The sequence below is a fragment of the Schistocerca cancellata genome, chromosome 9 (assembly GCF_023864275.1).
Source record: "Schistocerca cancellata isolate TAMUIC-IGC-003103 chromosome 9, iqSchCanc2.1, whole genome shotgun sequence".
NCBI classification, from domain to species: Eukaryota; Metazoa; Arthropoda; class Insecta; order Orthoptera; family Acrididae; genus Schistocerca; species Schistocerca cancellata.
The window spans coordinates 154,943,691-154,965,336 of record NC_064634.1 but is presented as its reverse complement, the minus strand read 5'-3'; the positions used below and the strand labels follow the sequence as shown (position 1 = coordinate 154,965,336).

General features: G+C 53.4%; 58 non-coding genes across 58 annotated transcripts; 32 read left to right on the top strand and 26 right to left on the bottom strand.

Annotated features, from left to right (window-relative positions):
• Positions 1 to 23: 23 nt before the first annotated feature.
• Trnad-guc (transfer RNA aspartic acid (anticodon GUC)) lies at positions 24 to 95 on the top strand. The gene has a single exon. It is a non-coding gene; the product is annotated as a tRNA-Asp (tRNA).
• Positions 96 to 651: 556 nt separating this feature from the next.
• Trnar-acg (transfer RNA arginine (anticodon ACG)) lies at positions 652 to 724 on the bottom strand. Its single transcript has one exon. It is a non-coding gene; the product is annotated as a tRNA-Arg (tRNA).
• Positions 725 to 1,166: 442 nt separating this feature from the next.
• Trnai-uau (transfer RNA isoleucine (anticodon UAU)) lies at positions 1,167 to 1,258 on the top strand. Its single transcript is given in 2 exon segments — positions 1,167 to 1,204; positions 1,223 to 1,258. It is a non-coding gene; the product is annotated as a tRNA-Ile (tRNA).
• A 111-nt stretch (positions 1,259 to 1,369) lies between these two features.
• On the top strand, positions 1,370 to 1,441 carry Trnad-guc (transfer RNA aspartic acid (anticodon GUC)). Its single transcript has one exon. It is a non-coding gene; the product is annotated as a tRNA-Asp (tRNA).
• A 556-nt stretch (positions 1,442 to 1,997) lies between these two features.
• Positions 1,998 to 2,070, bottom strand: Trnar-acg (transfer RNA arginine (anticodon ACG)). Its single transcript has one exon. It is a non-coding gene; the product is annotated as a tRNA-Arg (tRNA).
• Positions 2,071 to 2,512: 442 nt separating this feature from the next.
• Positions 2,513 to 2,604, top strand: Trnai-uau (transfer RNA isoleucine (anticodon UAU)). The gene is given in 2 exon segments: positions 2,513 to 2,550; positions 2,569 to 2,604. It is a non-coding gene; the product is annotated as a tRNA-Ile (tRNA).
• A 111-nt stretch (positions 2,605 to 2,715) lies between these two features.
• On the top strand, positions 2,716 to 2,787 carry Trnad-guc (transfer RNA aspartic acid (anticodon GUC)). Its single transcript has one exon. It is a non-coding gene; the product is annotated as a tRNA-Asp (tRNA).
• Positions 2,788 to 3,023: 236 nt separating this feature from the next.
• Positions 3,024 to 3,095, bottom strand: Trnam-cau (transfer RNA methionine (anticodon CAU)). Its single transcript has one exon. It is a non-coding gene; the product is annotated as a tRNA-Met (tRNA).
• A 248-nt stretch (positions 3,096 to 3,343) lies between these two features.
• Trnar-acg (transfer RNA arginine (anticodon ACG)) lies at positions 3,344 to 3,416 on the bottom strand. Its single transcript has one exon. It is a non-coding gene; the product is annotated as a tRNA-Arg (tRNA).
• Positions 3,417 to 3,858: 442 nt separating this feature from the next.
• Trnai-uau (transfer RNA isoleucine (anticodon UAU)) lies at positions 3,859 to 3,950 on the top strand. The gene is given in 2 exon segments: positions 3,859 to 3,896; positions 3,915 to 3,950. It is a non-coding gene; the product is annotated as a tRNA-Ile (tRNA).
• A 111-nt stretch (positions 3,951 to 4,061) lies between these two features.
• Positions 4,062 to 4,133, top strand: Trnad-guc (transfer RNA aspartic acid (anticodon GUC)). Its single transcript has one exon. It is a non-coding gene; the product is annotated as a tRNA-Asp (tRNA).
• A 236-nt stretch (positions 4,134 to 4,369) lies between these two features.
• Trnam-cau (transfer RNA methionine (anticodon CAU)) lies at positions 4,370 to 4,441 on the bottom strand. Its single transcript has one exon. It is a non-coding gene; the product is annotated as a tRNA-Met (tRNA).
• Positions 4,442 to 4,689: 248 nt separating this feature from the next.
• On the bottom strand, positions 4,690 to 4,762 carry Trnar-acg (transfer RNA arginine (anticodon ACG)). Its single transcript has one exon. It is a non-coding gene; the product is annotated as a tRNA-Arg (tRNA).
• A 442-nt stretch (positions 4,763 to 5,204) lies between these two features.
• On the top strand, positions 5,205 to 5,296 carry Trnai-uau (transfer RNA isoleucine (anticodon UAU)). The gene is given in 2 exon segments: positions 5,205 to 5,242; positions 5,261 to 5,296. It is a non-coding gene; the product is annotated as a tRNA-Ile (tRNA).
• A 111-nt stretch (positions 5,297 to 5,407) lies between these two features.
• Trnad-guc (transfer RNA aspartic acid (anticodon GUC)) lies at positions 5,408 to 5,479 on the top strand. The gene has a single exon. It is a non-coding gene; the product is annotated as a tRNA-Asp (tRNA).
• Positions 5,480 to 5,715: 236 nt separating this feature from the next.
• On the bottom strand, positions 5,716 to 5,787 carry Trnam-cau (transfer RNA methionine (anticodon CAU)). The gene has a single exon. It is a non-coding gene; the product is annotated as a tRNA-Met (tRNA).
• A 248-nt stretch (positions 5,788 to 6,035) lies between these two features.
• On the bottom strand, positions 6,036 to 6,108 carry Trnar-acg (transfer RNA arginine (anticodon ACG)). The gene has a single exon. It is a non-coding gene; the product is annotated as a tRNA-Arg (tRNA).
• Positions 6,109 to 6,550: 442 nt separating this feature from the next.
• Trnai-uau (transfer RNA isoleucine (anticodon UAU)) lies at positions 6,551 to 6,642 on the top strand. The gene is given in 2 exon segments: positions 6,551 to 6,588; positions 6,607 to 6,642. It is a non-coding gene; the product is annotated as a tRNA-Ile (tRNA).
• Positions 6,643 to 6,753: 111 nt separating this feature from the next.
• Trnad-guc (transfer RNA aspartic acid (anticodon GUC)) lies at positions 6,754 to 6,825 on the top strand. Its single transcript has one exon. It is a non-coding gene; the product is annotated as a tRNA-Asp (tRNA).
• Positions 6,826 to 7,061: 236 nt separating this feature from the next.
• Positions 7,062 to 7,133, bottom strand: Trnam-cau (transfer RNA methionine (anticodon CAU)). Its single transcript has one exon. It is a non-coding gene; the product is annotated as a tRNA-Met (tRNA).
• A 248-nt stretch (positions 7,134 to 7,381) lies between these two features.
• On the bottom strand, positions 7,382 to 7,454 carry Trnar-acg (transfer RNA arginine (anticodon ACG)). The gene has a single exon. It is a non-coding gene; the product is annotated as a tRNA-Arg (tRNA).
• A 442-nt stretch (positions 7,455 to 7,896) lies between these two features.
• On the top strand, positions 7,897 to 7,988 carry Trnai-uau (transfer RNA isoleucine (anticodon UAU)). Its single transcript is given in 2 exon segments — positions 7,897 to 7,934; positions 7,953 to 7,988. It is a non-coding gene; the product is annotated as a tRNA-Ile (tRNA).
• Positions 7,989 to 8,099: 111 nt separating this feature from the next.
• Trnad-guc (transfer RNA aspartic acid (anticodon GUC)) lies at positions 8,100 to 8,171 on the top strand. The gene has a single exon. It is a non-coding gene; the product is annotated as a tRNA-Asp (tRNA).
• A 236-nt stretch (positions 8,172 to 8,407) lies between these two features.
• Trnam-cau (transfer RNA methionine (anticodon CAU)) lies at positions 8,408 to 8,479 on the bottom strand. The gene has a single exon. It is a non-coding gene; the product is annotated as a tRNA-Met (tRNA).
• Positions 8,480 to 8,727: 248 nt separating this feature from the next.
• Trnar-acg (transfer RNA arginine (anticodon ACG)) lies at positions 8,728 to 8,800 on the bottom strand. The gene has a single exon. It is a non-coding gene; the product is annotated as a tRNA-Arg (tRNA).
• A 442-nt stretch (positions 8,801 to 9,242) lies between these two features.
• Positions 9,243 to 9,334, top strand: Trnai-uau (transfer RNA isoleucine (anticodon UAU)). Its single transcript is given in 2 exon segments — positions 9,243 to 9,280; positions 9,299 to 9,334. It is a non-coding gene; the product is annotated as a tRNA-Ile (tRNA).
• Positions 9,335 to 9,445: 111 nt separating this feature from the next.
• On the top strand, positions 9,446 to 9,517 carry Trnad-guc (transfer RNA aspartic acid (anticodon GUC)). Its single transcript has one exon. It is a non-coding gene; the product is annotated as a tRNA-Asp (tRNA).
• A 236-nt stretch (positions 9,518 to 9,753) lies between these two features.
• On the bottom strand, positions 9,754 to 9,825 carry Trnam-cau (transfer RNA methionine (anticodon CAU)). The gene has a single exon. It is a non-coding gene; the product is annotated as a tRNA-Met (tRNA).
• Positions 9,826 to 10,073: 248 nt separating this feature from the next.
• On the bottom strand, positions 10,074 to 10,146 carry Trnar-acg (transfer RNA arginine (anticodon ACG)). Its single transcript has one exon. It is a non-coding gene; the product is annotated as a tRNA-Arg (tRNA).
• Positions 10,147 to 10,588: 442 nt separating this feature from the next.
• Trnai-uau (transfer RNA isoleucine (anticodon UAU)) lies at positions 10,589 to 10,680 on the top strand. The gene is given in 2 exon segments: positions 10,589 to 10,626; positions 10,645 to 10,680. It is a non-coding gene; the product is annotated as a tRNA-Ile (tRNA).
• A 111-nt stretch (positions 10,681 to 10,791) lies between these two features.
• On the top strand, positions 10,792 to 10,863 carry Trnad-guc (transfer RNA aspartic acid (anticodon GUC)). Its single transcript has one exon. It is a non-coding gene; the product is annotated as a tRNA-Asp (tRNA).
• A 236-nt stretch (positions 10,864 to 11,099) lies between these two features.
• Trnam-cau (transfer RNA methionine (anticodon CAU)) lies at positions 11,100 to 11,171 on the bottom strand. Its single transcript has one exon. It is a non-coding gene; the product is annotated as a tRNA-Met (tRNA).
• A 248-nt stretch (positions 11,172 to 11,419) lies between these two features.
• Positions 11,420 to 11,492, bottom strand: Trnar-acg (transfer RNA arginine (anticodon ACG)). The gene has a single exon. It is a non-coding gene; the product is annotated as a tRNA-Arg (tRNA).
• A 442-nt stretch (positions 11,493 to 11,934) lies between these two features.
• Trnai-uau (transfer RNA isoleucine (anticodon UAU)) lies at positions 11,935 to 12,026 on the top strand. The gene is given in 2 exon segments: positions 11,935 to 11,972; positions 11,991 to 12,026. It is a non-coding gene; the product is annotated as a tRNA-Ile (tRNA).
• Positions 12,027 to 12,137: 111 nt separating this feature from the next.
• On the top strand, positions 12,138 to 12,209 carry Trnad-guc (transfer RNA aspartic acid (anticodon GUC)). The gene has a single exon. It is a non-coding gene; the product is annotated as a tRNA-Asp (tRNA).
• Positions 12,210 to 12,445: 236 nt separating this feature from the next.
• On the bottom strand, positions 12,446 to 12,517 carry Trnam-cau (transfer RNA methionine (anticodon CAU)). Its single transcript has one exon. It is a non-coding gene; the product is annotated as a tRNA-Met (tRNA).
• A 248-nt stretch (positions 12,518 to 12,765) lies between these two features.
• Positions 12,766 to 12,838, bottom strand: Trnar-acg (transfer RNA arginine (anticodon ACG)). Its single transcript has one exon. It is a non-coding gene; the product is annotated as a tRNA-Arg (tRNA).
• Positions 12,839 to 13,280: 442 nt separating this feature from the next.
• Trnai-uau (transfer RNA isoleucine (anticodon UAU)) lies at positions 13,281 to 13,372 on the top strand. The gene is given in 2 exon segments: positions 13,281 to 13,318; positions 13,337 to 13,372. It is a non-coding gene; the product is annotated as a tRNA-Ile (tRNA).
• Positions 13,373 to 13,483: 111 nt separating this feature from the next.
• Trnad-guc (transfer RNA aspartic acid (anticodon GUC)) lies at positions 13,484 to 13,555 on the top strand. Its single transcript has one exon. It is a non-coding gene; the product is annotated as a tRNA-Asp (tRNA).
• Positions 13,556 to 14,111: 556 nt separating this feature from the next.
• Positions 14,112 to 14,184, bottom strand: Trnar-acg (transfer RNA arginine (anticodon ACG)). The gene has a single exon. It is a non-coding gene; the product is annotated as a tRNA-Arg (tRNA).
• Positions 14,185 to 14,626: 442 nt separating this feature from the next.
• On the top strand, positions 14,627 to 14,718 carry Trnai-uau (transfer RNA isoleucine (anticodon UAU)). Its single transcript is given in 2 exon segments — positions 14,627 to 14,664; positions 14,683 to 14,718. It is a non-coding gene; the product is annotated as a tRNA-Ile (tRNA).
• Positions 14,719 to 14,829: 111 nt separating this feature from the next.
• Trnad-guc (transfer RNA aspartic acid (anticodon GUC)) lies at positions 14,830 to 14,901 on the top strand. The gene has a single exon. It is a non-coding gene; the product is annotated as a tRNA-Asp (tRNA).
• Positions 14,902 to 15,457: 556 nt separating this feature from the next.
• On the bottom strand, positions 15,458 to 15,530 carry Trnar-acg (transfer RNA arginine (anticodon ACG)). Its single transcript has one exon. It is a non-coding gene; the product is annotated as a tRNA-Arg (tRNA).
• A 442-nt stretch (positions 15,531 to 15,972) lies between these two features.
• Trnai-uau (transfer RNA isoleucine (anticodon UAU)) lies at positions 15,973 to 16,064 on the top strand. Its single transcript is given in 2 exon segments — positions 15,973 to 16,010; positions 16,029 to 16,064. It is a non-coding gene; the product is annotated as a tRNA-Ile (tRNA).
• A 111-nt stretch (positions 16,065 to 16,175) lies between these two features.
• Positions 16,176 to 16,247, top strand: Trnad-guc (transfer RNA aspartic acid (anticodon GUC)). Its single transcript has one exon. It is a non-coding gene; the product is annotated as a tRNA-Asp (tRNA).
• Positions 16,248 to 16,803: 556 nt separating this feature from the next.
• Trnar-acg (transfer RNA arginine (anticodon ACG)) lies at positions 16,804 to 16,876 on the bottom strand. Its single transcript has one exon. It is a non-coding gene; the product is annotated as a tRNA-Arg (tRNA).
• A 442-nt stretch (positions 16,877 to 17,318) lies between these two features.
• Trnai-uau (transfer RNA isoleucine (anticodon UAU)) lies at positions 17,319 to 17,410 on the top strand. Its single transcript is given in 2 exon segments — positions 17,319 to 17,356; positions 17,375 to 17,410. It is a non-coding gene; the product is annotated as a tRNA-Ile (tRNA).
• A 739-nt stretch (positions 17,411 to 18,149) lies between these two features.
• Positions 18,150 to 18,222, bottom strand: Trnar-acg (transfer RNA arginine (anticodon ACG)). The gene has a single exon. It is a non-coding gene; the product is annotated as a tRNA-Arg (tRNA).
• A 442-nt stretch (positions 18,223 to 18,664) lies between these two features.
• On the top strand, positions 18,665 to 18,756 carry Trnai-uau (transfer RNA isoleucine (anticodon UAU)). The gene is given in 2 exon segments: positions 18,665 to 18,702; positions 18,721 to 18,756. It is a non-coding gene; the product is annotated as a tRNA-Ile (tRNA).
• Positions 18,757 to 18,867: 111 nt separating this feature from the next.
• Trnad-guc (transfer RNA aspartic acid (anticodon GUC)) lies at positions 18,868 to 18,939 on the top strand. Its single transcript has one exon. It is a non-coding gene; the product is annotated as a tRNA-Asp (tRNA).
• Positions 18,940 to 19,175: 236 nt separating this feature from the next.
• On the bottom strand, positions 19,176 to 19,247 carry Trnam-cau (transfer RNA methionine (anticodon CAU)). Its single transcript has one exon. It is a non-coding gene; the product is annotated as a tRNA-Met (tRNA).
• Positions 19,248 to 19,495: 248 nt separating this feature from the next.
• Positions 19,496 to 19,568, bottom strand: Trnar-acg (transfer RNA arginine (anticodon ACG)). Its single transcript has one exon. It is a non-coding gene; the product is annotated as a tRNA-Arg (tRNA).
• A 442-nt stretch (positions 19,569 to 20,010) lies between these two features.
• On the top strand, positions 20,011 to 20,102 carry Trnai-uau (transfer RNA isoleucine (anticodon UAU)). The gene is given in 2 exon segments: positions 20,011 to 20,048; positions 20,067 to 20,102. It is a non-coding gene; the product is annotated as a tRNA-Ile (tRNA).
• A 111-nt stretch (positions 20,103 to 20,213) lies between these two features.
• Positions 20,214 to 20,285, top strand: Trnad-guc (transfer RNA aspartic acid (anticodon GUC)). The gene has a single exon. It is a non-coding gene; the product is annotated as a tRNA-Asp (tRNA).
• A 236-nt stretch (positions 20,286 to 20,521) lies between these two features.
• On the bottom strand, positions 20,522 to 20,593 carry Trnam-cau (transfer RNA methionine (anticodon CAU)). Its single transcript has one exon. It is a non-coding gene; the product is annotated as a tRNA-Met (tRNA).
• A 248-nt stretch (positions 20,594 to 20,841) lies between these two features.
• Trnar-acg (transfer RNA arginine (anticodon ACG)) lies at positions 20,842 to 20,914 on the bottom strand. Its single transcript has one exon. It is a non-coding gene; the product is annotated as a tRNA-Arg (tRNA).
• A 442-nt stretch (positions 20,915 to 21,356) lies between these two features.
• Positions 21,357 to 21,448, top strand: Trnai-uau (transfer RNA isoleucine (anticodon UAU)). Its single transcript is given in 2 exon segments — positions 21,357 to 21,394; positions 21,413 to 21,448. It is a non-coding gene; the product is annotated as a tRNA-Ile (tRNA).
• A 111-nt stretch (positions 21,449 to 21,559) lies between these two features.
• Trnad-guc (transfer RNA aspartic acid (anticodon GUC)) lies at positions 21,560 to 21,631 on the top strand. The gene has a single exon. It is a non-coding gene; the product is annotated as a tRNA-Asp (tRNA).
• Positions 21,632 to 21,646: the final 15 nt, after the last annotated feature.

The window sequence follows — 21,646 nt, the reverse complement described above, 5'->3', positions numbered from 1 at the left end:
CGTTGTGCGTACCGATTGCGTATTCCTCGGTAGTATAGTGGTTAGTATCCCCGCCTGTCACGCGGGAGACCGGGGTTCGATTCCCCGCCGGGGAGGTGCGATTTTTATATCGCGAAAGTTGCACGTGTGGCCCGAAAAGACATTAACGTTGTGATCGAGAAATGTAGTTGCTGCAGAATCGTAAGAAACTCTGCGTCTTAGGAAGTGTTTCTCGTATTCTCCACACGACGTCGTCGTCGTTTCAGAACTTACAGGGTTTGCTGTTGACGCTGAGTCAGCGCACCCCAGGCTTAATGATCGAGCTCGAAGCACCCAAGAAAAAGAATAATTTTAGCAGAGCGTGGTTCCGATCCACGGACCTCTGTGTTATGGGCCCAGCACGCTTCCACTGCGCCACTCTGCTGCGTGACGTGCGACACTTGGAAAAGCGTTGTCTGCGTCGCGTACCGTTTAATTAACTGTGCAACATCTCTCAGCTTGACTTGTCTCGACTTTGCTCGACTGACGCTACGCTGACGCTTGCACGAAGCGATATTTACCACGATCGTCTCGAGATGCAGCTACGAGATGCTCAGGATTGACATTGCACTCCACGCAGGTGGAAACATTCGAATGCACTGCCTAGCTACGCGCCCGCAACTAACAAAATGCCGACCCTGCCAGGATTCGAACCTGGAATCTTCTGATCCGTAGTCAGACGCGTTATCCGCTGCGCCACAGGGCCACTGGTCGCCTTTCGTCATATGAGGCGGGTACACATCGCAGAGCAACGTGTTCTCCGTGGCTCGGCAACTGCGTGTCGTCCACTGACAACGGCGGCGCGGCCACTCTGGTCTTCCGCACTCTGCAGGGAGCTGCCAAGGAAGGCATCTCTCCTCCAGCTGCTCGGCCACGGTGCGCCTGCATAGCTTAGAGCTTGCCACACATCTGCCCTCGCTGTTGGACAGGTAGCAGAAGGCAAGGCGCGCGTTTTTCTGCAATTTTTCGGTGATGACAAGCGGTTGATATGCTTGTAAGTGTAGCATATGAAGCAAGAATCGTATGAAGCATCCGTAGCCAGGTGCTAAAGTCGCAGTATGGCCGCAGGTGACGGTCGTATGATGGGTCTGTAGCCACAACAGGTTGGCAGCAAAGCAAATACCGCTAACTGAAAGCACCCTGCTGTAGCCCCAGTGGCGCAATTGGTTAGCGCACGGTACTTATAAGGCAGTAGCCGTGAGCAATGCCGGGGTTGTGAGTTCGAGCCTCACCTGGGGCATACTTTTATTTCGTAGCAGCTGACTCTGAAAGCATCGGGACGCTAGATTTGAGATGAATCACCTACTTGAGAAGCATAAGTGTGCGTGCGTTGTGCGTACCGATTGCGTATTCCTCGGTAGTATATTGGTTAGTATCCCCGCCTGTCACGCGGGAGACCGGGGTTCGATTCCCCGCCGGGGAGGTGCGATTTTTATATCGCGAAAGTTGCACGTGTGGCCCGAAAAGACATTAACGTTGTGATCGAGAAATGTAGTTGCTGCAGAATCGTAAGAAACTCTGCGTCTTAGGAAGTGTTTCTCGTATTCTCCACACGACGTCGTCGTCGTTTCAGAACTTACAGGGTTTGCTGTTGACGCTGAGTCAGCGCACCCCAGGCTTAATGATCGAGCTCGAAGCACCCAAGAAAAAGAATAATTTTAGCAGAGCGTGGTTCCGATCCACGGACCTCTGTGTTATGGGCCCAGCACGCTTCCACTGCGCCACTCTGCTGCGTGACGTGCGACACTTGGAAAAGCGTTGTCTGCGTCGCGTACCGTTTAATTAACTGTGCAACATCTCTCAGCTTGACTTGTCTCGACTTTGCTCGACTGACGCTACGCTGACGCTTGCACGAAGCGATATTTACCACGATCGTCTCGAGATGCAGCTACGAGATGCTCAGGATTGACATTGCACTCCACGCAGGTGGAAACATTCGAATGCACTGCCTAGCTACGCGCCCGCAACTAACAAAATGCCGACCCTGCCAGGATTCGAACCTGGAATCTTCTGATCCGTAGTCAGACGCGTTATCCGCTGCGCCACAGGGCCACTGGTCGCCTTTCGTCATATGAGGCGGGTACACATCGCAGAGCAACGTGTTCTCCGTGGCTCGGCAACTGCGTGTCGTCCACTGACAACGGCGGCGCGGCCACTCTGGTCTTCCGCACTCTGCAGGGAGCTGCCAAGGAAGGCATCTCTCCTCCAGCTGCTCGGCCACGGTGCGCCTGCATAGCTTAGAGCTTGCCACACATCTGCCCTCGCTGTTGGACAGGTAGCAGAAGGCAAGGCGCGCGTTTTTCTGCAATTTTTCGGTGATGACAAGCGGTTGATATGCTTGTAAGTGTAGCATATGAAGCAAGAATCGTATGAAGCATCCGTAGCCAGGTGCTAAAGTCGCAGTATGGCCGCAGGTGACGGTCGTATGATGGGTCTGTAGCCACAACAGGTTGGCAGCAAAGCAAATACCGCTAACTGAAAGCACCCTGCTGTAGCCCCAGTGGCGCAATTGGTTAGCGCACGGTACTTATAAGGCAGTAGCCGTGAGCAATGCCGGGGTTGTGAGTTCGAGCCTCACCTGGGGCATACTTTTATTTCGTAGCAGCTGACTCTGAAAGCATCGGGACGCTAGATTTGAGATGAATCACCTACTTGAGAAGCATAAGTGTGCGTGCGTTGTGCGTACCGATTGCGTATTCCTCGGTAGTATATTGGTTAGTATCCCCGCCTGTCACGCGGGAGACCGGGGTTCGATTCCCCGCCGGGGAGGTGCGATTTTTATATCGCGAAAGTTGCACGTGTGGCCCGAAAAGACATTAACGTTGTGATCGAGAAATGTAGTTGCTGCAGAATCGTAAGAAACTCTGCGTCTTAGGAAGTGTTTCTCGTATTCTCCACACGACGTCGTCGTCGTTTCAGAACTTACAGGGTTTGCTGTTGACGCTGAGTCAGCGCACCCCAGGCTTAATGATCGAGCTCGAAGCACCCAAGAAAAAGAATAATTTTAGCAGAGCGTGGTTTCGATCCACGGACCTCTGGGTTATGGGCCCAGCACGCTTCCACTGCGCCACTCTGCTGCGTGACGTGCGACACTTGGAAAAGCGTTGTCTGCGTCGCGTACCGTTTAATTAACTGTGCAACATCTCTCAGCTTGACTTGTCTCGACTTTGCTCGACTGACGCTACGCTGACGCTTGCACGAAGCGATATTTACCACGATCGTCTCGAGATGCAGCTACGAGATGCTCAGGATTGACATTGCACTCCACGCAGGTGGAAACATTCGAATGCACTGCCTAGCTACGCGCCCGCAACTAACAAAATGCCGACCCTGCCAGGATTCGAACCTGGAATCTTCTGATCCGTAGTCAGACGCGTTATCCGTTGCGCCACAGGGCCACTGGTCGCCTTTCGTCATATGAGGCGGGTACACATCGCAGAGCAACGTGTTCTCCGTGGCTCGGCAACTGCGTGTCGTCCACTGACAACGGCGGCGCGGCCACTCTGGTCTTCCGCACTCTGCAGGGAGCTGCCAAGGAAGGCATCTCTCCTCCAGCTGCTCGGCCACGGTGCGCCTGCATAGCTTAGAGCTTGCCACACATCTGCCCTCGCTGTTGGACAGGTAGCAGAAGGCAAGGCGCGCGTTTTTCTGCAATTTTTCGGTGATGACAAGCGGTTGATATGCTTGTAAGTGTAGCATATGAAGCAAGAATCGTATGAAGCATCCGTAGCCAGGTGCTAAAGTCGCAGTATGGCCGCAGGTGACGGTCGTATGATGGGTCTGTAGCCACAACAGGTTGGCAGTAAAGCAAATACCGCTAACTGAAAGCACCCTGCTGTAGCCCCAGTGGCGCAATTGGTTAGCGCACGGTACTTATAAGGCAGTAGCCGTGAGCAATGCCGGGGTTGTGAGTTCGAGCCTCACCTGGGGCATACTTTTATTTCGTAGCAGCTGACTCTGAAAGCATCGGGACGCTAGATTTGAGATGAATCACCTACTTGAGAAGCATAAGTGTGCGTGCGTTGTGCGTACCGATTGCGTATTCCTCGGTAGTATAGTGGTTAGTATCCCCGCCTGTCACGCGGGAGACCGGGGTTCGATTCCCCGCCGGGGAGGTGCGATTTTTATATCGCGAAAGTTGCACGTGTGGCCCGAAAAGACATTAACGTTGTGATCGAGAAATGTAGTTGCTGCAGAATCGTAAGAAACTCTGCGTCTTAGGAAGTGTTTCTCGTATTCTCCACACGACGTCGTCGTCGTTTCAGAACTTACAGGGTTTGCTGTTGACGCTGAGTCAGCGCACCCCAGGCTTAATGATCGAGCTCGAAGCACCCAAGAAAAAGAATAATTTTAGCAGAGCGTGGTTTCGATCCACGGACCTCTGGGTTATGGGCCCAGCACGCTTCCACTGCGCCACTCTGCTGCGTGACGTGCGACACTTGGAAAAGCGTTGTCTGCGTCGCGTACCGTTTAATTAACTGTGCAACATCTCTCAGCTTGACTTGTCTCGACTTTGCTCGACTGACGCTACGCTGACGCTTGCACGAAGCGATATTTACCACGATCGTCTCGAGATGCAGCTACGAGATGCTCAGGATTGACATTGCACTCCACGCAGGTGGAAACATTCGAATGCACTGCCTAGCTACGCGCCCGCAACTAACAAAATGCCGACCCTGCCAGGATTCGAACCTGGAATCTTCTGATCCGTAGTCAGACGCGTTATCCGTTGCGCCACAGGGCCACTGGTCGCCTTTCGTCATATGAGGCGGGTACACATCGCAGAGCAACGTGTTCTCCGTGGCTCGGCAACTGCGTGTCGTCCACTGACAACGGCGGCGCGGCCACTCTGGTCTTCCGCACTCTGCAGGGAGCTGCCAAGGAAGGCATCTCTCCTCCAGCTGCTCGGCCACGGTGCGCCTGCATAGCTTAGAGCTTGCCACACATCTGCCCTCGCTGTTGGACAGGTAGCAGAAGGCAAGGCGCGCGTTTTTCTGCAATTTTTCGGTGATGACAAGCGGTTGATATGCTTGTAAGTGTAGCATATGAAGCAAGAATCGTATGAAGCATCCGTAGCCAGGTGCTAAAGTCGCAGTATGGCCGCAGGTGACGGTCGTATGATGGGTCTGTAGCCACAACAGGTTGGCAGTAAAGCAAATACCGCTAACTGAAAGCACCCTGCTGTAGCCCCAGTGGCGCAATTGGTTAGCGCACGGTACTTATAAGGCAGTAGCCGTGAGCAATGCCGGGGTTGTGAGTTCGAGCCTCACCTGGGGCATACTTTTATTTCGTAGCAGCTGACTCTGAAAGCATCGGGACGCTAGATTTGAGATGAATCACCTACTTGAGAAGCATAAGTGTGCGTGCGTTGTGCGTACCGATTGCGTATTCCTCGGTAGTATAGTGGTTAGTATCCCCGCCTGTCACGCGGGAGACCGGGGTTCGATTCCCCGCCGGGGAGGTGCGATTTTTATATCGCGAAAGTTGCACGTGTGGCCCGAAAAGACATTAACGTTGTGATCGAGAAATGTAGTTGCTGCAGAATCGTAAGAAACTCTGCGTCTTAGGAAGTGTTTCTCGTATTCTCCACACGACGTCGTCGTCGTTTCAGAACTTACAGGGTTTGCTGTTGACGCTGAGTCAGCGCACCCCAGGCTTAATGATCGAGCTCGAAGCACCCAAGAAAAAGAATAATTTTAGCAGAGCGTGGTTTCGATCCACGGACCTCTGGGTTATGGGCCCAGCACGCTTCCACTGCGCCACTCTGCTGCGTGACGTGCGACACTTGGAAAAGCGTTGTCTGTGTCGCGTATCGTTTAATTAACTGTGCAACATCTCTCAGCTTGGCTTGTCTCGACTTTGCTCGACTGACGCTACGCTGACGCTTGCACGAAGCGATATTTACCACGATCGTCTCGAGATGCAGCTGCGAGATGCTCAGGATTGACATTGCACTCCACGCAGGTGGAAACATTCGAATGCACTGCCTAGCTACGCGCCCGCAACTAACAAAATGCCGACCCTGCCAGGATTCGAACCTGGAATCTTCTGATCCGTAGTCAGACGCGTTATCCGTTGCGCCACAGGGCCACTGGTCGCCTTTCGTCATATGAGGCGGGTACACATCGCAGAGCAACGTGTTCTCCGTGGCTCGGCAACTGCGTGTCGTCCACTGACAACGGCGGCGCGGCCACTCTGGTCTTCCGCACTCGGCAGGGAGCTGCCAAGGAAGGCATCTCTCCTCCAGCTGCTCGGCCACGGTGCGCCTGCATAGCTTAGAGCTTGCCACACATCTGCCCTCGCTGTTGGACAGGTAGCAGAAGGCAAGGCGCGCGTTTTTCTGCAATTTTTCGGTGATGACAAGCGGTTGATATGCTTGTAAGTGTAGCATATGAAGCAAGAATCGTATGAAGCATCCGTAGCCAGGTGCTAAAGTCGCAGTATGGCCGCAGGTGACGGTCGTATGATGGGTCTGTAGCCACAACAGGTTGGCAGTAAAGCAAATACCGCTAACTGAAAGCACCCTGCTGTAGCCCCAGTGGCGCAATTGGTTAGCGCACGGTACTTATAAGGCAGTAGCCGTGAGCAATGCCGGGGTTGTGAGTTCGAGCCTCACCTGGGGCATACTTTTATTTCGTAGCAGCTGACTCTGAAAGCATCGGGACGCTAGATTTGAGATTAATCACCTACTTGAGAAGCATAAGTGTGCGTGCGTTGTGCGTACCGATTGCGTATTCCTCGGTAGTATAGTGGTTAGTATCCCCGCCTGTCACGCGGGAGACCGGGGTTCGATTCCCCGCCGGGGAGGTGCGATTTTTATATCGCGAAAGTTGCACGTGTGGCCCGAAAAGACATTAACGTTGTGATCGAGAAATGTAGTTGCTGCAGAATCGTAAGAAACTCTGCGTCTTAGGAAGTGTTTCTCGTATTCTCCACACGACGTCGTCGTCGTTTCAGAACTTACAGGGTTTGCTGTTGACGCTGAGTCAGCGCACCCCAGGCTTAATGATCGAGCTCGAAGCACCCAAGAAAAAGAATAATTTTAGCAGAGCGTGGTTTCGATCCACGGACCTCTGGGTTATGGGCCCAGCACGCTTCCACTGCGCCACTCTGCTGCGTGACGTGCGACACTTGGAAAAGCGTTGTCTGTGTCGCGTATCGTTTAATTAACTGTGCAACATCTCTCAGCTTGGCTTGTCTCGACTTTGCTCGACTGACGCTACGCTGACGCTTGCACGAAGCGATATTTACCACGATCGTCTCGAGATGCAGCTGCGAGATGCTCAGGATTGACATTGCACTCCACGCAGGTGGAAACATTCGAATGCACTGCCTAGCTACGCGCCCGCAACTAACAAAATGCCGACCCTGCCAGGATTCGAACCTGGAATCTTCTGATCCGTAGTCAGACGCGTTATCCGTTGCGCCACAGGGCCACTGGTCGCCTTTCGTCATATGAGGCGGGTACACATCGCAGAGCAACGTGTTCTCCGTGGCTCGGCAACTGCGTGTCGTCCACTGACAACGGCGGCGCGGCCACTCTGGTCTTCCGCACTCGGCAGGGAGCTGCCAAGGAAGGCATCTCTCCTCCAGCTGCTCGGCCACGGTGCGCCTGCATAGCTTAGAGCTTGCCACACATCTGCCCTCGCTGTTGGACAGGTAGCAGAAGGCAAGGCGCGCGTTTTTCTGCAATTTTTCGGTGATGACAAGCGGTTGATATGCTTGTAAGTGTAGCATATGAAGCAAGAATCGTATGAAGCATCCGTAGCCAGGTGCTAAAGTCGCAGTATGGCCGCAGGTGACGGTCGTATGATGGGTCTGTAGCCACAACAGGTTGGCAGTAAAGCAAATACCGCTAACTGAAAGCACCCTGCTGTAGCCCCAGTGGCGCAATTGGTTAGCGCACGGTACTTATAAGGCAGTAGCCGTGAGCAATGCCGGGGTTGTGAGTTCGAGCCTCACCTGGGGCATACTTTTATTTCGTAGCAGCTGACTCTGAAAGCATCGGGACGCTAGATTTGAGATGAATCACCTACTTGAGAAGCATAAGTGTGCGTGCGTTGTGCGTACCGATTGCGTATTCCTCGGTAGTATAGTGGTTAGTATCCCCGCCTGTCACGCGGGAGACCGGGGTTCGATTCCCCGCCGGGGAGGTGCGATTTTGATATCGCGAAAGTTGCACGTGTGGCCCGAAAAGACATTAACGTTGTGATCGAGAAATGTAGTTGCTGCAGAATCGTAAGAAACTCTGCGTCTTAGGAAGTGTTTCTCGTATTCTCCACACGACGTCGTCGTCGTTTCAGAACTTACAGGGTTTGCTGTTGACGCTGAGTCAGCGCACCCCAGGCTTAATGATCGAGCTCGAAGCACCCAAGAAAAAGAATAATTTTAGCAGAGCGTGGTTTCGATCCACGGACCTCTGGGTTATGGGCCCAGCACGCTTCCACTGCGCCACTCTGCTGCGTGACGTGCGACACTTGGAAAAGCGTTGTCTGCGTCGCGTACCGTTTAATTAACTGTGCAACATCTCTCAGCTTGACTTGTCTCGACTTTGCTCGACTGACGCTACGCTGACGCTTGCACGAAGCGATATTTACCACGATCGTCTCGAGATGCAGCTACGAGATGCTCAGGATTGACATTGCACTCCACGCAGGTGGAAACATTCGAATGCACTGCCTAGCTACGCGCCCGCAACTAACAAAATGCCGACCCTGCCAGGATTCGAACCTGGAATCTTCTGATCCGTAGTCAGACGCGTTATCCGTTGCGCCACAGGGCCACTGGTCGCCTTTCGTCATATGAGGCGGGTACACATCGCAGAGCAACGTGTTCTCCGTGGCTCGGCAACTGCGTGTCGTCCACTGACAACGGCGGCGCGGCCACTCTGGTCTTCCGCACTCTGCAGGGAGCTGCCAAGGAAGGCATCTCTCCTCCAGCTGCTCGGCCACGGTGCGCCTGCATAGCTTAGAGCTTGCCACACATCTGCCCTCGCTGTTGGACAGGTAGCAGAAGGCAAGGCGCGCGTTTTTCTGCAATTTTTCGGTGATGACAAGCGGTTGATATGCTTGTAAGTGTAGCATATGAAGCAAGAATCGTATGAAGCATCCGTAGCCAGGTGCTAAAGTCGCAGTATGGCCGCAGGTGACGGTCGTATGATGGGTCTGTAGCCACAACAGGTTGGCAGTAAAGCAAATACCGCTAACTGAAAGCACCCTGCTGTAGCCCCAGTGGCGCAATTGGTTAGCGCACGGTACTTATAAGGCAGTAGCCGTGAGCAATGCCGGGGTTGTGAGTTCGAGCCTCACCTGGGGCATACTTTTATTTCGTAGCAGCTGACTCTGAAAGCATCGGGACGCTAGATTTGAGATGAATCACCTACTTGAGAAGCATAAGTGTGCGTGCGTTGTGCGTACCGATTGCGTATTCCTCGGTAGTATAGTGGTTAGTATCCCCGCCTGTCACGCGGGAGACCGGGGTTCGATTCCCCGCCGGGGAGGTGCGATTTTTATATCGCGAAAGTTGCACGTGTGGCCCGAAAAGACATTAACGTTGTGATCGAGAAATGTAGTTGCTGCAGAATCGTAAGAAACTCTGCGTCTTAGGAAGTGTTTCTCGTATTCTCCACACGACGTCGTCGTCGTTTCAGAACTTACAGGGTTTGCTGTTGACGCTGAGTCAGCGCACCCCAGGCTTAATGATCGAGCTCGAAGCACCCAAGAAAAAGAATAATTTTAGCAGAGCGTGGTTTCGATCCACGGACCTCTGGGTTATGGGCCCAGCACGCTTCCACTGCGCCACTCTGCTGCGTGACGTGCGACACTTGGAAAAGCGTTGTCTGTGTCGCGTATCGTTTAATTAACTGTGCAACATCTCTCAGCTTGGCTTGTCTCGACTTTGCTCGACTGACGCTACGCTGACGCTTGCACGAAGCGATATTTACCACGATCGTCTCGAGATGCAGCTGCGAGATGCTCAGGATTGACATTGCACTCCACGCAGGTGGAAACATTCGAATGCACTGCCTAGCTACGCGCCCGCAACTAACAAAATGCCGACCCTGCCAGGATTCGAACCTGGAATCTTCTGATCCGTAGTCAGACGCGTTATCCGTTGCGCCACAGGGCCACTGGTCGCCTTTCGTCATATGAGGCGGGTACACATCGCAGAGCAACGTGTTCTCCGTGGCTCGGCAACTGCGTGTCGTCCACTGACAACGGCGGCGCGGCCACTCTGGTCTTCCGCACTCGGCAGGGAGCTGCCAAGGAAGGCATCTCTCCTCCAGCTGCTCGGCCACGGTGCGCCTGCATAGCTTAGAGCTTGCCACACATCTGCCCTCGCTGTTGGACAGGTAGCAGAAGGCAAGGCGCGCGTTTTTCTGCAATTTTTCGGTGATGACAAGCGGTTGATATGCTTGTAAGTGTAGCATATGAAGCAAGAATCGTATGAAGCATCCGTAGCCAGGTGCTAAAGTCGCAGTATGGCCGCAGGTGACGGTCGTATGATGGGTCTGTAGCCACAACAGGTTGGCAGTAAAGCAAATACCGCTAACTGAAAGCACCCTGCTGTAGCCCCAGTGGCGCAATTGGTTAGCGCACGGTACTTATAAGGCAGTAGCCGTGAGCAATGCCGGGGTTGTGAGTTCGAGCCTCACCTGGGGCATACTTTTATTTCGTAGCAGCTGACTCTGAAAGCATCGGGACGCTAGATTTGAGATGAATCACCTACTTGAGAAGCATAAGTGTGCGTGCGTTGTGCGTACCGATTGCGTATTCCTCGGTAGTATAGTGGTTAGTATCCCCGCCTGTCACGCGGGAGACCGGGGTTCGATTCCCCGCCGGGGAGGTGCGATTTTGATATCGCGAAAGTTGCACGTGTGGCCCGAAAAGACATTAACGTTGTGATCGAGAAATGTAGTTGCTGCAGAATCGTAAGAAACTCTGCGTCTTAGGAAGTGTTTCTCGTATTCTCCACACGACGTCGTCGTCGTTTCAGAACTTACAGGGTTTGCTGTTGACGCTGAGTCAGCGCACCCCAGGCTTAATGATCGAGCTCGAAGCACCCAAGAAAAAGAATAATTTTAGCAGAGCGTGGTTTCGATCCACGGACCTCTGGGTTATGGGCCCAGCACGCTTCCACTGCGCCACTCTGCTGCGTGACGTGCGACACTTGGAAAAGCGTTGTCTGCGTCGCGTACCGTTTAATTAACTGTGCAACATCTCTCAGCTTGACTTGTCTCGACTTTGCTCGACTGACGCTACGCTGACGCTTGCACGAAGCGATATTTACCACGATCGTCTCGAGATGCAGCTGCGAGATGCTCAGGATTGACATTGCACTCCACGCAGGTGGAAACATTCGAATGCACTGCCTAGCTACGCGCCCGCAACTAACAAAATGCCGACCCTGCCAGGATTCGAACCTGGAATCTTCTGATCCGTAGTCAGACGCGTTATCCGTTGCGCCACAGGGCCACTGGTCGCCTTTCGTCATATGAGGCGGGTACACATCGCAGAGCAACGTGTTCTCCGTGGCTCGGCAACTGCGTGTCGTCCACTGACAACGGCGGCGCGGCCACTCTGGTCTTCCGCACTCTGCAGGGAGCTGCCAAGGAAGGCATCTCTCCTCCAGCTGCTCGGCCACGGTGCGCCTGCATAGCTTAGAGCTTGCCACACATCTGCCCTCGCTGTTGGACAGGTAGCAGAAGGCAAGGCGCGCGTTTTTCTGCAATTTTTCGGTGATGACAAGCGGTTGATATGCTTGTAAGTGTAGCATATGAAGCAAGAATCGTATGAAGCATCCGTAGCCAGGTGCTAAAGTCGCAGTATGGCCGCAGGTGACGGTCGTATGATGGGTCTGTAGCCACAACAGGTTGGCAGCAAAGCAAATACCGCTAACTGAAAGCACCCTGCTGTAGCCCCAGTGGCGCAATTGGTTAGCGCACGGTACTTATAAGGCAGTAGCCGTGAGCAATGCCGGGGTTGTGAGTTCGAGCCTCACCTGGGGCATACTTTTATTTCGTAGCAGCTGACTCTGAAAGCATCGGGACGCTAGATTTGAGATGAATCACCTACTTGAGAAGCATAAGTGTGCGTGCGTTGTGCGTACCGATTGCGTATTCCTCGGTAGTATAGTGGTTAGTATCCCCGCCTGTCACGTGGGAGACCGGGGTTCGATTCCCCGCCGGGGAGGTGCGATTTTGATATCGCGAAAGTTGCACGTGTGGCCCGAAAAGACATTAACGTTGTGATCGAGAAATGTAGTTGCTGCAGAATCGTAAGAAACTCTGCGTCTTAGGAAGTGTTTCTCGTATTCTCCACACGACGTCGTCGTCGTTTCAGAACTTACAGGGTTTGCTGTTGACGCTGAGTCAGCGCACCCCAGGCTTAATGATCGAGCTCGAAGCACCCAAGAAAAAGAATAATTTTAGCAGAGCGTGGTTTCGATCCACGGACCTCTGGGTTATGGGCCCAGCACGCTTCCACTGCGCCACTCTGCTGCGTTACGTGCGACACTTGGAAAAGCGTTGTCTGCGTCGCGTACCGTTTAATTAACTGTGCAACATCTCTCAGCTTGACTTGTCTCGACTTTGCTCGACTGACGCTACGCTGACGCTTGCACGAAGCGATATTTACCACGATCGTCTCGAGATGCAGCTACGAGATGCTCAGGATTGACATTGCACTCCACGCAGGTGGAAACATTCGAATGCACTGCCTAGCTACGCGCCCGCAACTAACAAAATGCCGACCCTGCCAGGATTCGAACCTGGAATCTTCTGATCCGTAGTCAGACGCGTTATCCGTTGCGCCACAGGGCCACTGGTCGCCTTTCGTCATATGAGGCGGGTACACATCGCAGAGCAACGTGTTCTCCGTGGCTCGGCAACTGCGTGTCGTCCACTGACAACGGCGGCGCGGCCACTCTGGTCTTCTGCACTCTGCAGGGAGCTGCCAAGGAAGGCATCTCTCCTCCAGCTGCTCGGCCACGGTGCGCCTGCATAGCTTAGAGCTTGCCACACATCTGCCCTCGCTGTTGGACAGGTAGCAGAAGGCAAGGCGCGCGTTTTTCTGCAATTTTTCGGTGATGACAAGCGGTTGATATGCTTGTAAGTGTAGCATATGAAGCAAGAATCGTATGAAGCATCCGTAGCCAGGTGCTAAAGTCGCAGTATGGCCGCAGGTGACGGTCGTATGATGGGTCTGTAGCCACAACAGGTTGGCAGTAAAGCAAATACCGCTAACTGAAAGCACCCTGCTGTAGCCCCAGTGGCGCAATTGGTTAGCGCACGGTACTTATAAGGCAGTAGCCGTGAGCATTGCCGGGGTTGTGAGTTCGAGCCTCACCTGGGGCATACTTTTATTTCGTAGCAGCTGACTCTGAAAGCATCGGGACGCTAGATTTGAGATGAATCACCTACTTGAGAAGCATAAGTGTGCGTGCGTTGTGCGTACCGATTGCGTATTCCTCGGTAGTATAGTGGTTAGTATCCCCGCCTGTCACGCGGGAGACCGGGGTTCGATTCCCCGCCGGGGAGGTGCGATTTTTATATCGCGAAAGTTGCACGTGTGGCCCGAAAAGACATTAACGTTGTGATCGAGAAATGTAGTTGCTGCAGAATCGTAAGAAACTCTGCGTCTTAGGAAGTGTTTCTCGTATTCTCCACACGACGTCGTCGTCGTTTCAGAACTTACAGGGTTTGCTGTTGACGCTGAGTCAGCGCACCCCAGGCTTAATGATCGAGCTCGAAGCACCCAAGAAAAAGAATAATTTTAGCAGAGCGTGGTTTCGATCCACGGACCTCTGGGTTATGGGCCCAGCACGATTCCACTGCGCCACTCTGCTGCGTGACGTGCGACACTTGGAAAAGCGTTGTCTGCGTCGCGTACCGTTTAATTAACTGTGCAACATCTCTCAGCTTGACTTGTCTCGACTTTGCTCGACTGACGCTACGCTGACGCTTGCACGAAGCGATATTTACCACGATCGTCTCGAGATGCAGCTACGAGATGCTCAGGATTGACATTGCACTCCACGCAGGTGGAAACATTCGAATGCACTGCCTAGCTACGCGCCCGCAACTAACAAAATGCCGACCCTGCCAGGATTCGAACCTGGAATCTTCTGATCCGTAGTCAGACGCGTTATCCGTTGCGCCACAGGGCCACTGGTCGCCTTTCGTCATATGAGGCGGGTACACATCGCAGAGCAACGTGTTCTCCGTGGCTCGGCAACTGCGTGTCGTCCACTGACAACGGCGGCGCGGCCACTCTGGTCTTCCGCACTCTGCAGGGAGCTGCCAAGGAAGGCATCTCTCCTCCAGCTGCTCGGCCACGGTGCGCCTGCATTGCTTAGAGCTTGCCACACATCTGCCCTCGCTGTTGGACAGGTAGCAGAAGGCATGGCGCGCGTTTTTCTGCAATTTTTCGGTGATGACAAGCGGTTGATATGCTTGTAAGTGTAGCATATGAAGCAAGAATCGTATGAAGCATCCGTAGCCAGGTGCTAAAGTCGCAGTATGGCCGCAGGTGACGGTCGTATGATGGGTCTGTAGCCACAACAGGTTGGCAGTAAAGCAAATACCGCTAACTGAAAGCACCCTGCTGTAGCCCCAGTGGCGTAATTGGTTAGCGCACGGTACTTATAAGGCAGTAGCCGTGAGCATTGCCGGGGTTGTGAGTTCGAGCCTCACCTGGGGCATACTTTTATTTCGTAGCAGCTGACTCTGAAAGCATCGGGACGCTAGATTTGAGATGAATCACCTACTTGAGAAGCATAAGTGTGCGTGCGTTGTGCGTACCGGTTGCGTATTCCTCGGTAGTATAGTGGTTAGTATCCCCGCCTGTCACGCGGGGGACCGGGGTTCGATTCCCCGCCGGGGAGGTGCGATTTTTATATCGCGAAAGTTGCACGTGTGGCCCGAAAAGACATTAACGTTGTGATCGAGAAATGTAGTTGCTGCAGAATCGTAAGAAACTCTGCGTCTTAGGAAGTGTTTCTCGTATTCTCCACACGACGTCGTCGTCGTTTCAGAACTTACAGGGTTTGCTGTTGACGCTGAGTCAGCGCACCCCAGGCTTAATGATCGAGCTCGAAGCACCCAAGAAAAAGAATAATTTTAGCAGAGCGTGGTTTCGATCCACGGACCTCTGGGTTATGGGCCCAGCACTCTTCCACTGCGCCACTCTGATGCGTGACGTGCGACACTTGGAAAAGCGTTGTCTGCGTCGCGTACCGTTTAATTAACTGTGCAACATCTCTCAGCTTGACTTGTCTCGACTTTGCTCGACTGACGCTACGCTGACGCTTGCACGAAGCGATATTTACCACGATCGTCTCGAGATGCAGCTACGAGATGCTCAGGATTGACATTGCACTCCACGCAGGTGGAAACATTCGAATGCACTGCCTAGCTACGCGCCCGCAACTAACAAAATGCCGACCCTGCCAGGATTCGAACCTGGAATCTTCTGATCCGTAGTCAGACGCGTTATCCGTTGCGCCACAGGGCCACTGGTCGCCTTTCGTCATATGAGGCGGGTACACATCGCAGAGCAACGTGTTCTCCGTGGCTCGGCAACTGCGTGTCGTCCACTGACAACGGCGGCGCGGCCACTCTGGTCTTCCGCACTCTGCAGGGAGCTGCCAAGGAAGGCATCTCTCCTCCAGCTGCTCGGCCACGGTGCGCCTGCATTGCTTAGAGCTTGCCACACATCTGCCCTCGCTGTTGGACAGGTAGCAGAAGGCAAGGCGCGCGTTTTTCTGCAATTTTTCGGTGATGACAAGCGGTTGATATGCTTGTAAGTGTAGCATATGAAGCAAGAATCGTATGAAGCATCCGTAGCCAGGTGCTAAAGTCGCAGTATGGCCGCAGGTGACGGTCGTATGATGGGTCTGTAGCCACAACAGGTTGGCAGTAAAGCAAATACCGCTAACTGAAAGCACCCTGCTGTAGCCCCAGTGGCGCAATTGGTTAGCGCACGGTACTTATAAGGCAGTAGCCGTGAGCAATGCCGGGGTTGTGAGTTCGAGCCTCACCTGGGGCATACTTTTATTTCGTAGCAGCTGACTCTGAAAGCATCGGGACGCTAGATTTGAGATGAATCACCTACTTGAGAAGCATAAGTGTGCGTGCGTTGTGCGTACCGATTGCGTATTCCTCGGTAGTATAGTGGTTAGTATCCCCGCCTGTCACGCGGGAGACCGAGGTTCGATTCCCCGCCGGGGAGGTGCGATTTTTATATCGCGAAAGTTGCACGTGTGGCCCGAAAAGACATTAACGTTGTGATCGAGAAATGTAGTTGCTGCAGAATCGTAAGAAACTCTGCGTCTTAGGAAGTGTTTCTCGTATTCTCCACACGACGTCGTCGTCGTTTCAGAACTTACAGGGTTTGCTGTTGACGCTGAGTCAGCGCACCCCAGGCTTAATGATCGAGCTCGAAGCACCCAAGAAAAAGAATAATTTTAGCAGAGCGTGGTTTCGATCCACGGACCTCTGGGTTATGGGAGCAGCACGCTTCCACTGCGCCACTCTGCTGCGTGACGTGCGACACTTGGAAAAGCGTTGTCTGTGTCGCGTATCGTTTAATTAACTGTGCAACATCTCTCAGCTTGGCTTGTCTCGACTTTGCTCGACTGACGCTACGCTGACGCTTGCACGAAGCGATATTTACCACGATCGTCTCGAGATGCAGCTGCGAGATGCTCAGGATTGACATTGCACTCCACGCAGGTGGAAACATTCGAATGCACTGCCTAGCTACGCGCCCGCAACTAACAAAATGCCGACCCTGCCAGGATTCGAACCTGGAATCTTCTGATCCGTAGTCAGACGCGTTATCCGTTGCGCCACAGGGCCACTGGTCGCCTTTCGTCATATGAGGCAGGTACACATCGCAGAGCAACGTGTTCTCCGTGGCTCGGCAACTGCGTGTCGTCCACTGACAACGGCGGCGCGGCCACTCTGGTCTTCCGCACTCTGCAGGGAGCTGCCAAGGAAGGCATCTCTCCTCCAGCTGCTCGGCCACGGTGCGCCTGCATAGCTTAGAGCTTGCCACACATCTGCCCTCGCTGTTGGACAGGTAGCAGAAGGCAAGGCGCGCGTTTTTCTGCAATTTTTCGGTGATGACAAGCGGTTGATATGCTTGTAAGTGTAGCATATGAAGCAAGAATCGTATGAAGCATCCGTAGCCAGGTGCTAAAGTCGCAGTATGGCCGCAGGTGACGGTCGTATGATGGGTCTGTAGCCACAACAGGTTGGCAGCAAAGCAAATACCGCTAACTGAAAGCACCCTGCTGTAGCCCCAGTGGCGCAATTGGTTAGCGCACGGTACTTATAAGGCAGTAGCCGTGAGCAATGCCGCGGTTGTGAGTTCGAGCCTCACCTGGGGCATACTTTTATTTCGTAGCAGCTGACTCTGAAAGCATCGGGACGCTAGATTTGAGATGAATCACTTACTTGAGAAGCATAAGTGTGCGTGCGTTGTGCGTACCGATTGCGTATTCCTCGGTAGTATAGTGGTTAGTATCCCCGCCTGTCACGCGGAAGACCGGCGTTCGATTCCCCGCCGGGGAGGTGCGATTTTTATATCGCGAAAGTTGCACGTGTGGCCCGAAAAGACATTAACGTTGCGATCGAGAAATGTAGTTGCTGCAGAATCGTAAGAAACTCTGCGTCTTAGGAAGTGTATCTCGTATTCTCCACACGACGTCGTCGTCGTTTCAGAACTTACAGGGTTTGCTGTTGACGCTGAGTCAGCGCACCCCAGGCTTAATGATCGAGCTCGAAGCACCCAAGAAAAAGAATAATTTTAGCAGAGCGTGGTTTCGATCCACGGACCTCTGGGTTATGGGCCCAGCACGCTTCCACAGCGCCACTCTGCTGCGTGACGTGCGACACTTGGAAAAGTGTTGTCTGTGTCGCGTATCGTTTAATTAACTGTGCAACATCTCTCAGCTTGGCTTGTCTCGACTTTGCTCGACTGACGCTACGCTGACGCTTGCACGAAGCGATATTTACCACGATCGTCTCGAGATGCAGCTGCGAGATGCTCAGGATTGACATTGCACTCCACGCAGGTGGAAACATTCGAATGCACTGCCTAGCTACGCGCCCGCAACTAACAAAATGCCGACCCTGCCAGGATTCGAACCTGGAATCTTCTGATCCGTAGTCAGACGCGTTATCCGTTGCGCCACAGGGCCACTGGTCGCCTTTCGTCATATGAGGCAGGTACACATCGCAGAGCAACGTGTTCTCCGTGGCTCGGCAACTGCGTGTCGTCCACTGACAACGGCGGCGCGGCCACTCTGGTCTTCCGCACTCTGCAGGGAGCTGCCAAGGAAGGCATCTCTCCTCCAGCTGCTCGGCCACGGTGCGCCTGCATAGCTTAGAGCTTGCCACACATCTGCCCTCGCTGTTGGACAGGTAGCAGAAGGCAAGGCGCGCGTTTTTCTGCAATTTTTCGGTGATGACAAGCGGTTGATATGCTTGTAAGTGTAGCATATGAAGCAAGAATCGTATGAAGCATCCGTAGCCAGGTGCTAAAGTCGCAGTATGGCCGCAGGTGACGGTCGTATGATGGGTCTGTAGCCACAACAGGTTGGCAGCAAAGCAAATACCGCTAACTGAAAGCACCCTGCTGTAGCCCCAGTGGCGCAATTGGTTAGCGCACGGTACTTATAAGGCAGTAGCCGTGAGCAATGCCGCGGTTGTGAGTTCGAGCCTCACCTGGGGCATACTTTTATTTCGTAGCAGCTGACTCTGAAAGCATCGGGACGCTAGATTTGAGATGAATCACCTACTTGAGAAGCATAAGTGTGCGTGCGTTGTGCGTACCGATTGCGTATTCCTCGGTAGTATAGTGGTTAGTATCCCCGCCTGTCACGCGGGAGACCGGGGTTCGATTCCCCGCCGGGGAGGTGCGATTTTTATATCGCGAAAGTTGCACGTGTGGCCCGAAAAGACATTAACGTTGCGATCGAGAAATGTAGTTGCTGCAGAATCGTAAGAAACTCTGCGTCTTAGGAAGTGTTTCTCGTATTCTCCACACGACGTCGTCGTCGTTTCAGAACTTACAGGGTTTGCTGTTGACGCTGAGTCAGCGCACCCCAGGCTTAATGATCGAGCTCGAAGCACCCAAGAAAAAGAATAATTTTAGCAGAGCGTGGTTTCGATCCACGGACCTCTGGGTTATGGGCCCAGCACGCTTCCACTGCGCCACTCTGCTGCGTGACGTGCGACACTTGGAAAAGCGTTGTCTGCGTCGCGTACCGTTTAATTAACTGTGCAACATCTCTCAGCTTGACTTGTCTCGACTTTGCTCGACTGACGCTACGCTGACGCTTGCACGAAGCGATATTTACCACGATCGTCTCGAGATGCAGCTACGAGATGCTCAGGATTGACATTGCACTCCACGCAGGTGGAAACATTCGAATGCACTGCCTAGCTACGCGCCCGCAACTAACAAAATGCCGACCCTGCCAGGATTCGAACCTGGAATCTTCTGATCCGTAGTCAGACGCGTTATCCGTTGCGCCACTGGGCCACTGGTCGCCTTTCGTCATATGAGGCGGGTACACATCGCAGAGCAACGTGTTCTCCGTGGCTCGGCAACTGCGTGTCGTCCACTGACAACGGCGGCGCGGCCACTCTGGTCTTCCGCACTCTGCAGGGAGCTGCCAAGGAAGGCATCTCTCCTCCAGCTGCTCGGCCACGGTGCGCCTGCATAGCTTAGAGCTTGCCACACATCTGCCCTCGCTGTTGGACAGGTAGCAGAAGGCAAGGCGCGCGTTTTTCTGCAATTTTTCGGTGATGACAAGCGGTTGATATGCTTGTAAGTGTAGCATATGAAGCAAGAATCGTATGAAGCATCCGTAGCCAGGTGCTAAAGTCGCAGTATGGCCGCAGGTGACGGTCGTATGATGGGTCTGTAGCCACAACAGGTTGGCAGTAAAGCAAATACCGCTAACTGAAAGCACCCTGCTGTAGCCCCAGTGGCGCAATTGGTTAGCGCACGGTACTTATAAGGCAGTAGCCGTGAGCAATGCCGGGGTTGTGAGTTCGAGCCTCACCTGGGGCATACTTTTATTTCGTAGCAGCTGACTCTGAAAGCATCGGGACGCTAGATTTGAGATGAATCACCTACTTGAGAAGCATAAGTGTGCGTGCGTTGTGCGTACCGATTGCGTATTCCTCGGTAGTATAGTGGTTAGTATCCCCGCCTGTCACGCGGGAGACCGGGGTTCGATTCCCCGCCGGGGAGGTGCGGTTTTTATATCGCGAAAGTTGCACGTGTGGCCCGAAAAGACATTAACGTTGTGATCGAGAAATGTAGTTGCTGCAGAATCGTAAGAAACTCTGCGTCTTAGGAAGTGTTTCTCGTATTCTCCACACGACGTCGTCGTCGTTTCAGAACTTACAGGGTTTGCTGTTGACGCTGAGTCAGCGCACCCCAGGCTTAATGATCGAGCTCGAAGCACCCAAGAAAAAGAATAATTTTAGCAGAGCGTGGTTTCGATCCACGGACCTCTGGGTTATGGGCCCAGCACGCTTCCACTGCGCCACTCTGCTGCGTGACGTGCGACACTTGGAAAAGCGTTGTCTGCGTCGCGTACCGTTTAATTAACTGTGCAACATCTCTCAGCTTGACTTGTCTCGACTTTGCTCGACTGACGCTACGCTGACGCTTGCACGAAGCGATATTTACCACGATCGTCTCGAGATGCAGCTACGAGATGCTCAGGATTGACATTGCACTCCACGCAGGTGGAAACATTCGAATGCACTGCCTAGCTACGCGCCCGCAACTAACAAAATGCCGACCCTGCCAGGATTCGAACCTGGAATCTTCTGATCCGTAGTCAGACGCGTTATCCGTTGCGCCACAGGGCCACTGGTCGCCTTTCGTCATATGAGGCGGGTACACATCGCAGAGCAACGTGTTCTCCGTGGCTCGGCAACTGCGTGTCGTCCACTGACAACGGCGGCGCGGCCACTCTGGTCTTCCGCACTCTGCAGGGAGCTGCCAAGGAAGGCATCTCTCCTCCAGCTGCTCGGCCACGGTGCGCCTGCATTGCTTAGAGCTTGCCACACATCTGCCCTCGCTGTTGGACAGGTAGCAGAAGGCAAGGCGCGCGTTTTTCTGCAATTTTTCGGTGATGACAAGCGGTTGATATGCTTGTAAGTGTAGCATATGAAGCAAGAATCGTATGAAGCATCCGTAGCCAGGTGCTAAAGTCGCAGTATGGCCGCAGGTGACGGTCGTATGATGGGTCTGTAGCCACAACAGGTTGGCAGTAAAGCAAATACCGCTAACTGAAAGCACCCTGCTGTAGCCCCAGTGGCGCAATTGGTTAGCGCACGGTACTTATAAGGCAGTAGCCGTGAGCAATGCCGGGGTTGTGAGTTCGAGCCTCACCTGGGGCATACTTTTATTTCGTAGCAGCTGACTCTGAAAGCATCGGGACGCTAGATTTGAGATGAATCACCTACTTGAGAAGCATAAGTGTGCGTGCGTTGTGCTTACCGATTGCGTATTCCTCGGTAGTATAGTGGTTAGTATCCCCGCCTGTCACGCGGGAGACCGGGGTTCGATTCCCCGCCGGGGAGGTGCGATTTTTATAT